The sequence below is a fragment of the Cupressus sempervirens genome, chromosome 11 (genome assembly GCF_028749045.1).
Source record: "Cupressus sempervirens isolate cs-2001-9-10 chromosome 11, ASM2874904v1, whole genome shotgun sequence".
In the NCBI taxonomy this organism is placed as follows: Eukaryota; Viridiplantae; Streptophyta; class Pinopsida; order Cupressales; family Cupressaceae; genus Cupressus; species Cupressus sempervirens.
The window spans coordinates 153,515,289-153,516,431 of NC_143128.1; the positions used below are offsets into that span (position 1 = coordinate 153,515,289).

At 34.7% G+C, this 1,143-nt stretch overlaps 1 pseudogene; it reads right to left on the bottom strand.

Moving 5' to 3' along the window:
- Positions 1-311: 311 nt before the first annotated feature.
- Positions 312-846, bottom strand: LOC149528665 (uncharacterized; annotated as a pseudogene).
- Positions 847-1,143: the final 297 nt, after the last annotated feature.

Here is a 1,143-nt window from a genome sequence, read left to right on the forward strand (position 1 = left end):
TAACTCTGTGAAGTAGAAATTGGTTGAGAAGTATTAGAAACTTATCCATCTCGTCCAAACTACAAGGAGACACCAATCGGATGAGTAGTTGCATTATTCATATGATTTCCAAAATGGTTTGGAAACATAGTCTTACATTTTTTGTCAGCCACATCTCTACTATCATTTGCGGACATTTTTGATAGATTATGTAATGGGGCAAGGGAATAAATTTTGTAGAAATCATGGGAAGGTTTGTTAGCATTATTGTGGTTATAATTACCATTGTGTTGCAGGATATGGGATTGGCCAGACCATCCTCTGTTTCCAATTCAAACAAATCTTGAAAGCCCAAAATTTAGGAAAAGTAGCAGTTGTCGCAGGAAAATCAACAAATAAATACCCAATCCAAAAGGGCCACACATTTTCCCACTCAGAAAAGGCAAGTGTTATCAACACTTCCTATAGATGTAGATCTAGTCAAAGAATTACTGTCATAGTGTGAACTGACTGTCAATTTGAGAACAACGTTGGCTAAAATGAGGCTAGCACACTCAATGGTTACATACCCCTTATCAATTTTGAACATTCATGTTCCTCCAACCCCAGACACACCTCTCTTCGGCTATACAAATCTCTTAAAATTAATGGTGCTTTTATCATATTCTAAAATGATGAAGAAAACTATGAAGAGAAGCATAAAAATTGGAGACATCGAGGGATCAGGAGGATAGATTCATCCTTCCCTCTTTCCACAACCTTCGAAGATAGATTCATCCTTTTTGTCAGTACATCATCAATTACCCTCATTGCCCCAAATTCTAATTTATTGATGGATTTTTTTGGAATAAAAACAAGTGTTTTCATCTATGAAACACCATATCAGTGTCATTGGCTAATAGGATAGTAAATATCATCCACAGAGTCACGACTTTGTTCATTTCTAGAACCCCAAAATTTTCTGTAAGATTAGCTTGGCTGGGAATTATTATTGCTCAAGTTTGTTCTGTGATGTGTGTATAGAATCTATAGATTAACTGATTCTTCTCAGATGCTTCCTAAAGCTTTCATTTTCATAAACTAAAAAACTATGTTTTTCCTGATTGATTTTCAAATTGATATCTCAACTATTGAACCTATTGAACTTTAGTAACAATAACATTT